The sequence below is a fragment of the Zonotrichia albicollis genome, chromosome 6 (assembly GCF_047830755.1).
Source record: "Zonotrichia albicollis isolate bZonAlb1 chromosome 6, bZonAlb1.hap1, whole genome shotgun sequence".
Classification (NCBI taxonomy): domain Eukaryota; kingdom Metazoa; phylum Chordata; class Aves; order Passeriformes; family Passerellidae; genus Zonotrichia; species Zonotrichia albicollis.
Window position 1 is genome coordinate 51,724,509 of NC_133824.1, and position 14,551 is coordinate 51,739,059.

Consider the following 14,551-nt stretch of genomic DNA (forward strand, 5'->3'; position numbering starts at 1 on the left):
TTTATTTATTTTACATTTATAGTAAAATTATATTATTTATATTTATATTCTTTATATCAACGTGTTACTTACAAAAACACAGACTGGGAAAGAGTTTCTGCAAACCCTACTTCCACTTGGCAGTACTTACACACAGAGTTCCTCAGATTTATGACATTTTAAACTCAGCACAATATAACACATGCTTGAAGTGTTTCCTCTTCTATGATTCCATGGTATTTCCAGCTCACTTCCCCAGAAGAGATCTTATTGTCTATTCTAAGAAGAATTTAGGGAAAATTCTTACATAAGGACCAACTGCCTAAAAATATTTCACCTGCCTCAAAAATAAGCGATAATAGTTATGAGCTAAAGAATGTTTTTAAGGGCAACAGTTTCCAAAAATTTACGTGTGACATTATGATTTTAAAATTAAAGTAGGGTAAAATTAACAGCTATCACCTTTGAAAAGGAAAACTACTTCCTCTGGGAGCAAAAAATTTGGGAGCAACAGATTTTCAATACATATAAAGATATAGAAATTAATATGAAACTTACTCTGCCTTTTAGGAGCACAAAAATTACTTGTTGAAACTGTAATTAGCAGAATCTGAATTAAAATAGGCTCACTGGCTATGGAAGCTTGAGCACCTGGCTAAAATAACCAACTCCTCCTGGCAGACATAAATTTAACAATTTCAGTTAAAGTAACAATAATTTCAGTTAATTTAACAATTTCATTAGTTAAAGGAAGCTTCTAGCATGTTTTACCTAGGGTGGAAATTCCTTCGCCAGCTATCCAGGTTTCCCTTGAATGCCCAAGGCATTTAGCAAATTTCTAAACACGAGCTTGCCATGACAACTGCCTGACAAATTAAAATGCATAGTTTGAAATTGGGTCTCTCAATGCTGTCATTGATCAACTCAAAATAGAATGTAATTATCTCCTGTTAGATTATCCTCCTGTTAATTTGACTAATCACTAGCTCAAAACCAAGGACCAACAGACAAGAAAATACAAACTATGTATGCATTGATAATTTTGAAGGAGGGATGACAGGTCCTCCAAAACCTTCCAAAACCAAAACCTTCCAAAACCAAAACCTTCCAAAATCAATACCTTCCAAAATGCCAATTCCAGGAGCAGCCAGCAGAGCTGCTGAAGAACAGGTGCAGAACAGAATAACCTGACAGGAAATACAGGGTGATGCAAATGCCACAGGGTGCCTGCACTGTGCTTCCCAGCCAAGGCAGATATTCAGGGAAAAAAATTGTAAAGGCAACTCTGTGACCAGCAAAGACAGAGGTCTTGAGCACAGAGCTCATTGGACTGATCCAACTGGGAAGCTGTCACTTGTTTGCTTCTATGCTGTCAAGGGAAGAATCTTGTGAATTTTTCTGGGAATTAACTAAGATAACAGCTCAACCTCTTCATTTGTGTAAACCAACAGAATGTATCATCAAGCTTCATCTACTTGAACTTAAAGAAAAACATGATGGTCTCCCCAGATGATCAGAGAAAGGAGACAAAAAAGCTCCTAATGTGTTCATCCATCACATTCATGAGTCCATTCCACACCTTGATCCCTCAGTTACTAAAGTAAATACACTTTGGTGCTGAAGACCTCAATGCAAAGCTCAGGAAGGAATCCAGTGAGTGGCTGCCAACAGGAGGAGCCAGGCAGGAGGGATGGCTGGGACACACTCACATCTGGGGCACTGAGCGACTGCCCTGCATGGCAGGGGACATGCAGGCCTCTGAGGAAAAGGAAATCAAACTGATATTTCAGTACTAAACCAGTTACATATTAGAGTAATGCCTCAGGTTTCAGCTTTTCTATTTTTCACGTTCTGTGCTGCTTCAGTGTGTGGGTCTGGGCTTCACATTCAGGGATGGTGAGCTCTGTGCACAGAGCAGGGAGACAAAACAATTCCTGCTCCAGCTGGGCACCAAGGACAAATGATTCCAATCTCAGCCCCAGAGCACAAACACCGTGGGCTGCAGAGAGAAAAACAAGCAGGGTGGGAGTGCCTGGGCTAAAGCTGGAATGGGACAATGAACTGCAAGGTGCAAATGGAGCAGAACTGATCCCAGGGAGAGAGCCCGGGAGCGCTCCTGCATTTTGGGGCCATTTTGGTTCATCTTGGGTGCAGCCCTGGCTGGGCTCTGGTGCTGCCCAAGGTGGGTCCATGGAGGAGATGCTTTGAATCAATCCCTGCTTTATTCTGTAGCTCTGTCCAGCCTCTGCTCTAGGGCAGCCTTCACCACGGATCAAGAATTATGGATAAGCAAAATAATGAAAATAAAATTGATTCAGCTCTTCATCTGGAGAAAATTACCAATTTCTGGTCTAAGTGTTCATTGCTTAACATGGGACTGATATGAAATAAGGGATAGGTAATCACAACTGAGACCAGGAACAATTTTGCTCCAATAACTCCCATGCACAAAGCTGCAGAAAAATATCAGAGGCCAAATTAACTGCTAAGCACTTCATAATGATGGTCTCCAGCTCTACAGCAGCAGAACACAACCACAACCTTCTCTGCAGTTCCAGCTATTGGGGACTAAATTGCAGTCTGGGCTCAAACTGCTGCCACCCTGCCTGCAGGTTTACTTCATTCTGGAAAAGCCTGCAGCGATCTTTCACACTTGCAGTCAAAGCAAGGTTTTTTACTAGGGACGTGTGAATAATTATTTCTATAGTTTATTGACCAAACTGCATTATTAAAAAGAAATTCAATGTTCTCCAGAAATTTATTCTTTTTAATATTTGCTGATTAAATTAAAAAGGAGGGAATAACATTTATTTTGATGTATAGACCCCACATTAAATATAAAGTTATATTTAAGAGATTCTCATAATTTTCATTTTTCTTTTTACCTCCTGAAAATTGTCAGTGTCAGAGGTCCCTCTCCTTTTTCTCCTAGTTTATGTTCTCCTCTCTGAAGGGATTAACTTCTAAACTTACAAAGCCAAACTTGGGTATTCTCCTCCTAAATATTTCCTTTTTTAAACACTTCCTCACAAGACTGACATATTTTCTTCTGAAACTTTTATAAAAAGAAAGCAGAGAAATTAGTTCTATTAGTGTCAGAGAAAGTACCCTGTGAGCATATCATGTAAAGCTTATGGAGAATTTAGTTCATAATTATTAAAACCCTGCCTTTGTCACAGTTATAGAAGCAAAAAGGCTTTTATTCTAAAAGAGCATCCCTCTGTGATGTTGTATCTACAAATATATAAATTTAACTAAGGATGAAACTAGACCATGATCACTGCAGAAACTGCAAGGGTGTCAAATGTGTAAAGCAATTCTTCAGAGGTACAATGCTGCAGCTTGTCATGGCAACTCCTCTCACTCCTTCCCACTGAGTTTTTGCAAAGATTTCTAATTTTTGAAGCAATTTTACTCTTACCCTCCTAGCCCTTTTCCCCCCCTTCACACAGTATGAATGATATCACTGAAAAAGTGAAGTCTGCCAAAACATCAGTCTGCAGCCACTTCAGACAGAAGACTGAAGACACACCTAGCCCACAAACACTGTAGTGCTGATGTTTTCACAAGCACAGCAGTCCAGCTGGCAATAAAAGCTCATTTTTTCCTGCAGAAGACATTGTATGTTGCTGAGCTATTGATGTTTACTGAAAAGCTTTAGACAAGACCCCGTTTAAAAGCTCTGAGAGTCTATAATCTCTATTACTCCTGCAGGAAAATTTCATGCCAACAGTCTCCAATTATCCTTGCTTTCTAAAGTCCCCTCCACCTTTCTACAGCCAAAGCACGCAGGTGCTCTGATTAGGACAGGAAGATTCCTAAGATTAGGCTCCCAGAGCATCTTTAGTAAAAGGAAAAAAGGCAGTCTTCTCCATCTGCACTGCGGCCACAATTTGTTCCATTCACCCTATTTGCTGTTCTCTCCAAACTATGGCACACATGCCATGAAAATTGCACAGTGCCTGACTGCCCACCAGTTCATGTTCTGGGTCTGCAGCCCCTCTAACTCAGTGTCAAAAATGTCTCTGGGACAAAGAATGATGCATTAAATAATGGTGCAACCTGCTGGCAGGATTCTAAGCCAGCTAATAGATTTCACCCTCCCTTTGAACCATCTGGGGATTTGCTGCCCATGAACAATTGTCCTGAGTGTTTGACCAAGCAGTTCAAGGCAGCACCAATGTGCCATTTCTCTGGGACCCAAACCAGGGAATGGAAAAATTGAGTTTTCACAGGATCAGCTCCTGGCTGTGGCCATTTTGTGAAGCCCATGAAACACTCCTGCATGTTTAGTTGGTACAAATGGTTATGGATCTCCCACAGCTGCTCATTCCCCACAGGAGCTGGGATTGCTCCCAGGGATGGCTCTGCCCCTTAGGTCATGTGGCAAAGATACATGTTCAAAGATCTGCAATTCTGACTCAAGCATCCCCAAACATTTAAAGACACAGGACATTCCTGACTGCTGCAGAATCAAAAAGGGGAAATATCACAAGGTCTGTGACCAGAATTTCCTCACACTAAATATCCTACCAACATGCTTCCACTCCAGCCTGTACTGCACCTCTAGTAAGAGTAACACAGCTGCTGCCTTTGAACAGTCAGAGCTCAGACCTTTCCTTTTGCTCTTGCACAGGAAACAGAAGAAAAAATTTAGATTAGCCTTTCAGATTGTACAGATCATAAGCAACAAGTGGGTGAAAATCCATTCCCAGAGTGCTGGCACAAGGTGCTGCATATGAAGCATTCCTTAGTGAGTCCATGGCTGTCATTCCAAATATTTCCTTTTTCCTCCTTATGGATAAAAATGTTACAGAAATCTAAAACCAATAAAAGGGCAAATAATTATACTGGAGTCTAGATTTGAAATGTAAATTTTCCTCTTTTGCAAACTTGTAGTGAATAAAAGACTGTGTAGTCAGGGACAGTAGTTGTGTATCTTAAGGAGCTGGGGGACACAACCTGCAGTTACTTAGTAAACACACAGCATTTGAAATGAGAGGATTGGATGGAGATTAAATTAGACAGCAGTGACCAGAACTGAATGAAACAAATGCCAAGTTATTACCAATGGCTGGAAAAAAAAAACAAAACAAACAAACAAAACAAGGGAAGACTTCACTTGTTTGCTAGTTCAGGTTTATCAGCATATTTGTCAAAGAATAGAGAGTACATTGCCGGAGCTGGCTGCTCTTCACAGCTTCTTCCTGCTCTGAATTAACATCATCACTCTTTTCTTTAGAGGTAAATGGGGAGCTGGGGAGGAGACTACCAGAGGGAACAGTAAATATTCTACAGGAGCAACTCATATAATTGCAAGGAGAAATCTCACTCCTGCTGTTGGGAATTCTGTCCCTAGTAGTTAGAGAGAAAAATTAGGACCTAGGAAATGTTTACTGTTGTAAATTATAGCTTTGTTATTGACCACACAAAAATAGCAAGCACGGGAAAAGCTTAAGTGCTACGCACACAAGGAAAACATTAAGACTAAGCAAGTAGAGTTATTTCCCTGTCTATAGATGAGAAAAGCAGAGCAAAATATGGAAAGGGGATGAATATATTAACAGAAAAGTAGTATTCTTTCAAGGGCCAATGCAGGACCTAAAAGCCATGGGAAATGGATGAAAATCCATTTTATGAAAATCTATTATGGGCTTCAGCACCAAACACACTATCTGAAAAATAGATTGTGTCAAGGTTCTGCTCATTTTATCCAAAAGGCAGCGCCTGGACTTGATCAACACTAAAACATGCCACAGACAGAATGGGGTGTAGAATAGAATTGGAGCTGAAAACCACATTGCTATCAATCAGCTGCAGAAAGCAGTGCTCAAAACACTGCCTGTAGCACTGGCTGTATTTACAGTCCTGCCTGTGGTCACATCCAGCCACAAGGAAATTCAGGACACTGCCAGCACAATCCAAAGTTTGTAAGGTCCAAGACTATTTTAGTACAGACTTAAAAACCAAATTTGCTTTAAAGCTTATTCCCCCATTGTTTATTTTTTTAACACTGCCTTGTGCCAGACAGAGCCCACATCTGGCATGAGGAGAGGAGTGCACCAGAAGGGGCAGCTTGGGAGAGCCCACAAATGGAGAACTGCTGCATGTACACAAATAAATCAATTCAGAAATAAAACTGGGGGGTTTTCTCCTCCTTATATCTCTCTGTGGGCAGTAAATGTGGAGGTGCTGTTGCACTGGGGAGATAAAGAGCTGTCATGCCTCACGTTTTCACAGACTATTTAACATAGCAGAGGACAGCACATCCTTGTGTCCACATCAACATGGGGGAAAATCTCTCCTGCAGATTCAGCACACTTGGAAAATCTGACATCTATATCATCTACAAGGCAGTAGTTGTATTTACAGCCCTGCCTGTGGTCACATCCAGCCACGAGGAAATTCAGAACACTGCTAGCACAACTCAAAATTTGCAAGGTCCAAGACTATTTTAGTACAGACCTAATAACCAAATTTGCTTTAAAGCTTATTCCCCCATTGTTTATCTTTTTAACATTGGGAAATAATTTCACATAAGCACAAAAAGTGTAAAAGTGAACTTAAAAAATAATGAAAATAGAAATGGTACATGGATATCATCCCTTTAGAGAGCAGTACTGTATAACCATTCAGATATTGGAGTTTTAGATGCTAAAAATGTTAAATTTTGTCTACTAACAAACTCTAACTCCCAAGAAAACACAACATTTAACCTAAAGCCATTAAAAAAGCTTCCAAAATTAATTAATAACACTAAAATTATGAGTATATAGTTAATTAAAAGTGCATCATATCACAAAGTAAAAACCTGAGAGCTTAGAGTTTTAGAATATAATAATATATATAAAGCAAAATAAAAGTTTTAAAACAAAGACAAATTACTCTTCTTTACCTTTTTCTTCCTTCTTCATAAGTTTAGGTAGCATTATGTAATTAAGCAAAATAACTGGCACTCTTGCCTAATGAAATGATGGGTCCCTGATGTTGGAGATTAAATATGGCATTTTATTGAAAGATGATACAAAAGAGTAGTATCATGGATATGATATGGCAAAATGCATAAGTTAATGATAAAAATCTGTAAAAAAGATACACTTCCAGACTCCTGCAGTCAATAAAATTGCTGTTGATTCATCACCTGCTGTAAGATAAGTGAACTGATTTCAGTAATTCTTTATTGGAACCTACTTGTGCTTTCTCAGGCTATTTATAGGAAAGACATTTGAGTTTCTGCAATTATACTTTGTCATCTGAATAAAGCTAGTGAGTTTGAACCCTACTTTTTTTTTTTATAACTTGAGAAGCATAACTTGAAAACAAGATTTTATTTATATTATTCATATTATAGTTATTATATTATAATTATTATGTTATAATTATTATAATTATTTACATTATATTCTATAAAAGAATGCTACACTAAAACTACACTCAAGTATAGAGAAAGGATACTTACAGAAGGCTTAACAAGATACTAATTAAATTATATTTAAAAAACCAATCTAAGTTCTTTTTCTGTTTACACCAATCATTCAATCTTTAAGGAAAAAAATATATAATTTGTTATGATACAAAAATCATTTTAGGGAAAATATTGTACTTTTTTTACTCAAATGAGTTTTGGTTTTATCTGAGGAGGAAAGACATAATGAAAAACCTCACAACCACTTCATGCTTTCATAGTAAAAAAGCATCACTGAATCAAAAACATGTTAAAGGTTACAAGGAAATGCATGACATGAGTTAACTTGAATTTACAGAGAAATAACAAATCCTCACCCTTTTGCCTTTAAGCTCCGCAAATTGTTCTTTTAAGTAATCACAGGATAGGTTCTTAAGTGAACCCAGAACTTTGGCAGTTTTGGCTCCATGCTTTAACCTGCTGAGCTAATGAGTGGCATCAAACAGCAGTGCCTGGGAGAATCTGTCTCTAAGAGAAAAATGGGCAAAATTCTGCTTTTATATCAGTGTTCACATGTTCCACATGTACCTGCTGAGCATTTATGCCATGATCAGTCGAACACCACAAGCACAGCCTGGTGTTAATAATTCAATGTAATGTTACATACAATTTCCTGGCACAAAGGCGCCCTGATTATAACTGCTCACATTTAGATTCCCATCTGCTCCTTGGGATTTCTGCTCTGCTCAAAAGGTTTTTCTTCAGGTACAGTGCTGCATTGTGGCAGCAGATCTGCAATCATCTCCCTTCACAGCAGGCTTTTCCAACCCTCAGGAATCATTTAGTCACATACATTAATAGTGAATTTGTGTGCCAGTTTCCCACCTTGCAAAAATGTAAAATAATGATCAATAACTTGGGTAAAATTGCATCTTTAGGGAAAAATAAAACAACAATAACAAAAGTGTATTCCAAAGGGAAGGCAAGGAGGATTTTTGAGAGCATGAAGCTGTCACGACAGGTGACTCATGTTGGGCTGCATTAGTCATATCATGGCACATTATATAACCAGAGGCAATTGACACAACACAAAGTGACACATCACAACAGAGCCTGTCAGCAGAGAGATGCAGAAAGCCAGGCTTTTTAAAGAAAACACAAAGTTTTGTGGGTTTTCCAAACACCATTCAGGGGGGCAAAAAAAAAAAAATAAATGGTGTGAAGCATTCTGTCGTGAGTAACATTTTTGCAGGAGCATACACTGCCACCCTTAGTATTTTGGAGGATTTGAATTGAGCAGACTTTGTGGTCTTGATGGAATTAAGCCAGCTGAAATCCCAAGTAGCTTAATGCTTTTGTTGAACAGCAAAATTGGTTAGGCCAGGAGAGCTGCAGGCTCTGGAATTCCAGGTGGGGTCTCACAAGAGTAATAGAGGGGGAGAATCACCTCCCACACTCCTTTGGGACAGCTCTGCCAGCCCAAGAGCTGCTGGTTTCCCTTGACTGTGAGCCACATGTCAGCATTTTCACATGGGGCTGCAATTCAGAAGGGGCAGCCTCAAATGGATGTGGAAATGAGTCTGCAAAGCCCACAAACACCTCTGTGGGCTCTCGGAGAGAATAATGGCCACGTTCCAGCTGAGCCAGGGAGCGACAGAGCCTCTCCTTCCTCACAGCCTCTCTCACAGTTCACTGGGCTAATCTGGGTGCTTAATAAAAAATGTACTGTGACAGCTCCCAAATCCCTGCTCCTAGCGTGATGGACTCGAAATAGTTTATCATTACTGCTATTTCTGGCATCACCTCTGAGCTCCACGGACACTTAATTAGCAGGCAGGCATGGGGAGGCCAGATTGCATCACATGTTCACACTCGTGAACTCACAAAAGGGGATTTTTGTCTTTCATTAGAGATGTCTTCTTACATAATGCTGGAATACAATTAAATAGGAAATAGTTTTGAAATGCAGCTGATCAAGTTGCAAACCACAGCACACACACCCCTTAGAGATTAAACATAAATCCAGGTCCATCTCCCAAACCTGGAAAACCTCAAGCCTCCATATTAACTTATGGTATTTTCAGGGTCCTCCGTGGCAGGAAGGAAATTATGAAGCTGACTATGTTCTTAGAAGGCTAATTTATTATTGTATGATATAATATCATATTAAAGAATGTTATGCTTAAATTATACTAAAGAATACAGAAAGGATACTTACAGAAGGCTTAACAAGATACTAATTAAAAACTCGTTACCCTCTCTAAAGTCCTGACACAGCTGGACCCTGATTGTTCAATAAGTAAAAACAATTCACATGTTGGATAAACCATCTCCAATCACATTCCAAAGCAGCAAAACACAGGAGAAGCAAATGAGATAATTATTGTTTTCCTTTTTCTCTGAGGCTTCTCAGCTTCCCAGAATAAGAAATCCTGGCAAAGGGATTTTTCAGAAAATATGACAGTGACATTAACACATGGAGTCACAGGGTATACCTGCCATAAAAAGAGAAAGTGCTAAGCTCAGGAAAGTCCTTCAGTTCATTAACCCCACTGGAGAGCCAAGCTCAAATGGCAATATTTAACACATATTCTAATATTTAACACATATTCTACTAGAACACCACTACAAGTGGGATTCAGACATGCATTGATGGGTCACAAACCTTTCAATCCAAACCTCCATCTTGAGGTATTTGCTTGGTCCCCAGGATGAAGGAGGAATTGAGAATCTGACTCCATATTCTTAGAAAGCCAATTTATTATTTTATTATATGATATATTATATTATTATATAAAAGAATGCTATACTAAAACTATGCTAAAAAATAGAGAAAGGATACAGAGAGAAGGTCACAAAGAATGATAATGAAAACTTGTAACTTCTTCCAGAGTCCCAACACAGCTGGCTGTGATTGGTCATTAAGTCAAAACAATTCACATGAAACCAGTGAAACAACCACCTGTTGGATAAAAAAATCTCCAACCACATGCCAAAGCAACAAAAAAGAGGAGAAGCAACCAAATAATTTTTGTTTCCCTTTTTCTCTGAGGCATCTCAGCTTCCCAGGAGGAGAAATCCTGGCAAAGGGATTTTTCAGAAGATACGACAGTGACACCATCTTATCTGTGTGGGGTTGGGATTTCATTCAGCTTTTCCTTATTTAATGAACTAGATGTGATCCTCAAATTTGTACTGTCTGCAGTGCAGTCACTGCAGAACAGAGACCTCACCACAATCTGCCTGTCCAGGGAGATTTACTGATTTATTTACTAATAAGTTTACTCATCTATTTACTAATCATGGCACATCCTTCCTGGCAAAACAAAGCATTTGGAAGCCAGCAAAGGCTTAAACTGCAAACCATGGGGTGCTACTTGGAAAACAGGATGCCACTTTGAATATGACAAGCAGTGGCAGCCTCTAAGGTAGGCAAGATGAACTTTGAGATTTACTGTGCTTGCCACAGGTTCACCTGAGGCTGGTTTTGCATGGCCCAGCTCCTCCCTCCTCGCTTGGAACTTTATAAATTGATAGCACTTCTGTAACGAAAATAAAATTTTTACAATGAAAATAAAACAATGTGAAAAGATATTCATGTGTCTTTGCAAATAACACGAGGTCTCTTCTATTTTTTCACTTATATCATATTAAATGTTGATTTTTAGAATTAAAAATTGTTACAAGAAAAATCTAGCTATTTTTTCACTAAACGCATTAGTTTTCTTGTTATTTTTTCAAAGAATATTCTGCATTGGAAAGGACTATTAAGTCCAACTCTTAAGAAAATGGTCTTTTCTAAAACCTCTTTCTAAATTAAGATAACAGCACACCATGTCTTGAAAATTCTCTAACAAGCTGTGAGTGGTGCTCTGCTCACTTTTGTGGGGTGAATTGCATGGTTAGAAACATCCTTTCTGTACACTATCCCCTCAGAGCCAACCCATTTCAAGTGCAGTACATTCATTTTTGTGTGCTCCTCCTCCCTTCAGCAGGCACACAGCAAACACAGGGCACTGTAAATAAATGCATTTCACCATCAGCACAGCATTTCAGTGAACTGTGCACTTCCCATCCAATCACACTGCTGAAGATGAACACTGCACTGAGCCAAAATAACCTGAAATAAAACTATGTCACCCTCACATAAGGCTTCATCGTTATTTACAAGAGAAGCCCTCAGAGAAAGAACCTTGCTTTTATTTGTGGTTTTGTTGCTGGGGTTTGTTGTTTTTTTGTTTTTTTTTTTTTAATTTTGGTTTTGGTATTTGAAATGGAAATAGAGAAGAGCTAAAAAAGCTGTTGCAATGTGATCAGCCCATCCTAAGGGCAGTACCTTTTCACTCTTCAGGCTATATTTAGAACCATCACTTGCTAAAAACACTGTCACCTACAATGAATTTACAGAAGAGGCTTTGCATTATACACATGGCCTGAAGCATTCACACTGTAGCACCACAGCAAGGAAAATCAAAGTGTGATTGTACAATCTCACATCAGTTAATTTGTACCAGTTTCATACAGATTTCAGCATTTAGCTTTCATTTGCTCTTTTGCTCAGGAGCTCCTTCTCCATTTAATTCTTCAATAATGTGCCTGCTCTTGCTCAAAGGAGCAGCTGTACTCAAACACCATCCTCTTGATACTAATTTCAAGATATCAATAAATCAAGAATTTCTACAATAAAAATAGTGCAAATAGGAACACTGGGCTTATTCTTTGAGTTGTTTGGGGGGATTTTATTCCTACAGCAGAAAGTTCAAACCAAAGAAGAAAAAAAGAATATTTTTCACCTTCACTTTTGCACATCAACCTCACATGAACAGATATAGCAGATGAATAGATATAGCCCCCCTTTATTTTCAAGAGCAGGGCTCTCTCCCCTGTCCCAGAATCATTTATTTTCCTGCATGAACCCTCTGGGTACCTTCCTGCACATCCAAAACTCACTCAGATACAAAGGAATGTAACTGTATTAGCCACAGGTAACCTCTGATATCAGTAACTTTATAAGTTTCATCTTCTAATCATAAAAGACAGTAAAACCTGAAATATTTGTTGTAGCCAGCTTTGTCCCCGTGTCTCAACATCCTGAGTGCATGATGCACATTTTGGGTGCTGAAGGCCTTTGAGAGACCACAAAAAAAAAAATAGCAAAGTCAGTAATGTATTTTAATTGGGAAAAAATATTTTACATGGATAAAAGACATTTCTTGGGAAAAAAAAAAGCTAACAGAAGCAGGGTAATTACCTCCCCAAATTAGAGTTTATTAGTTTAAATGCACAGTGTGGTTTCCACTTCTTTCTCCAGGTAGCCCTCTCACTAGGATGGAGGGTCTATGGATTTATTTGGGATCAAAGAGCCTTATTAGGTACTGTTGTTTCACTTGATGAGGACAGAATAATTCAATGTAACCATGTTTATTATTTGCCAATTGATGTGTTAGGCCTTACAATCTAACCCTTGTAGAAAACAAAACTAATGATCTACTGAGTTCACTGATCATTTGAAAGCATTGCATTTATCCTGACCTTTGTGCCAAAAACCTATTCTGGAGGCACTGTTTGTGCAATATCTCACTTCCAAATGGAAATAATTCACTTGAGACACTGCCCTTGAGGAAGAAATTATGTCATTTGTACTCAGTTCTGCATGTAGTTGAAACCACAAGGAACAAACTCAAGAGTTCTCCCAGGCCTTAATCCTATTCCTGATAATATTATTGGCCAGTATAGGAAATCCAAAAGCAAAACTTTTTTCCTACAGTGACTGCATAAATTTACTTTAGCACATATAATACTGTTTAGGCAAGAAGTAGGGGAAACAACTGAAACAGCAAAGTCTGGAGCATATTGAACTAGAAATGGAAGGCTCCCCACACTATAAACCCTTTGCAATTGGGAGTTGGACCATAGCAGAATTATCCTGGGGATAAGAGCTTGTCAGTTATGCAAAAGACAGTAAATGCTTAATGGCAAATGTCCAATGTCCTGCAGAAATACCCAAATGAGTGAATTTGACTCATCTGAAGGGTGGGCAGTTGGAGAGGAAGATCCCCTTCAGTTTGTGTGACCCCAGGAACAAAGCTCTGCCACTTCCCGTGCCCAGCTGGGCTCTGTGAGATCCAGCTGAGATAAACCAGCATATTGACTTCATTAAATAAATTAAATTACATAAATTAAACCATAGCAATGTCCCAAAATAGCACTTCTGTGTCAGCCACACCAAGTATATTCCAGATTTTCTCCACGTGCTGCAGCACTTCAGGCCTCAGAATAATGCAAAATAATGGCCTTTCAGCATGAGTACATCACAGGGACAGGCAAGGCACAGGCTCCTGTCACCACCCTTTATGGAACCCAAACACAACTACTCATCTCTTGTTTACAATGAAAATGCTTAATGGAACAGCACAACTTGCAGTGCACAAGTCAAACAGGCTAGGATCCCTAGCAGATAAATTAATGCTTTATAATAAATTCTGTATCTCCAGTATTTACAATACATTATTTATTATTTATTTATAATAAATTCTGTACCTCCAGTACATCTGTAGTGGTCAGCATTGCCTTTCTCCTTCAAACACCACAGGGCACATAAGGATCAGCTCAGTTCTGGGTTCTCTATTTTCCATACTATCCATCAGTTTTGCCTTTTGTAGTGCTGCAAAAATCACACACAAGTGACACAGGCTAGAATCACTGACAGATAAATTAGCGGTTTTTAAAAAATTCTGTATATACAGTATTTACAATACATAATTTATTATTTCTTCATAATAAATTCTGTATCTCCAGTACATCTGTACTGGCCAGCATCCCCCTTCTCCTTCAAACACAACAGGACACATAAAGGTCAGCTCAGTTCTGGGTTCTCTATTTTCCATACCATCCATCAGTCCTGCCCTGAGCCATGCTGCAAAAACCACACACAAGTGACACAGGCGAAGATCACTGAGAGATAAACAAATAATTTATCTCTGAGTGATCCTAGTTTTATACTAAACTTATGAAAAATTAAATTGAAAAAAATATTAAATTAAAAAATTAAAAATTTTAAATGTATAAAAAATTTAAATCTGAGTTTTAAAATAAATTCTGTAGAATAATTTTTTTATAATAAATTCTCTATCTTCAGTATTTAGTACATCTATACTGGCCAGCATC

At 38.6% G+C, this 14,551-nt stretch overlaps 1 long non-coding RNA gene across 2 annotated transcripts in view; it reads right to left on the reverse strand.

Moving 5' to 3' along the window:
- Nucleotides 1-14,206, reverse strand: part of LOC106629675 (uncharacterized) — a 163,270-nt gene extending 149,064 nt beyond the window's left edge. For both annotated transcript variants that reach the window (XR_012580922.1, XR_012580921.1), the window contains exon 1: nucleotides 13,925-14,206. This is a non-coding gene — a long non-coding RNA (uncharacterized LOC106629675). The remainder of the gene's footprint in view (nucleotides 1-13,924) is intronic.
- Between the last annotated feature and the right edge of the window lie 345 nt (nucleotides 14,207-14,551).